This window comes from Arachis ipaensis, chromosome B07, assembly GCF_000816755.2.
Source record: "Arachis ipaensis cultivar K30076 chromosome B07, Araip1.1, whole genome shotgun sequence".
NCBI lineage: Eukaryota > Viridiplantae > Streptophyta > Magnoliopsida > Fabales > Fabaceae > Arachis > Arachis ipaensis.
In genome coordinates, this window is record NC_029791.2 from 33,211,006 (window position 1) to 33,211,956 (window position 951).

Sequence of the window (951 nt, forward strand, 5' to 3'; positions counted from 1 at the left end):
TTGTATTATGACCTCTAAAATAATATATATATATATATAATTGAAAGAACATAGTATATGAGGAGTCTTGAAGAATAGGTAAAGCAAAAATTGTAAAATTAAAAGCACAACGCTCATGAACATATATGTATAGAAAGCAAGAACAGAAGGTCAAGGGTACAGAAAAAACAAGCTCCTAACTCAGCCTGCGAAGCTAAGGCTGGCCGGAGAATATTTATATACATACATATAGAAATCCATAACCCAGAATACATAAAAGTAACCCTAGTTCTCCATAAACCTCTATGAGGTGCAAAAGTAAAACTTATATACATAAGGAGAGTCTATACAAATAGATATATCAAAATAGAATAAAATATAAAATCCCAAAAGCCATCTTCATTGCAGAGAACTCAAGATGCCTAGCGAGGTGCTTCTCGACTTGCATCTGAAAAACACAAATATCCGTATGGAATGAGAACCAGGGGTTCTTAGCATGGTAATGGTGCCGTATACATAAAATATATGGTCTCGGGAAAACCAGAGGCAACCCTAGAACTCCGACACTCAGATTCAAAACTTAAAATAATAATTAAACCATAAATTACGGTAAGTCATCTAAGGCATCTAGATTCTAACTCAACTCTAATCTTAATCCCTAAATTTTTGCCTTCCTCCAATCCTCCAAACTCCGATGAAACTATACAAACAAATGAATAGCCAAAAACAAGCACAAGTAGAGTACAGTTAATGTAAATAGCAAGTATGGCAATTAAACATGGTAATTCACAAAGGCAAGCCCAATTAATGCACAATCAAAGAAAACAAGCATTTGCATATGATGTATGCCTACCCTATAGTTGTTGATATCAACTGTCGGTCACATAGCCAGCCCGACATGTCCTGGTAACTAACCGTGGACAGTCCCTTTGTACGCGCATCCCCAAGCTCAAAAATTAACCATGGGAAGAA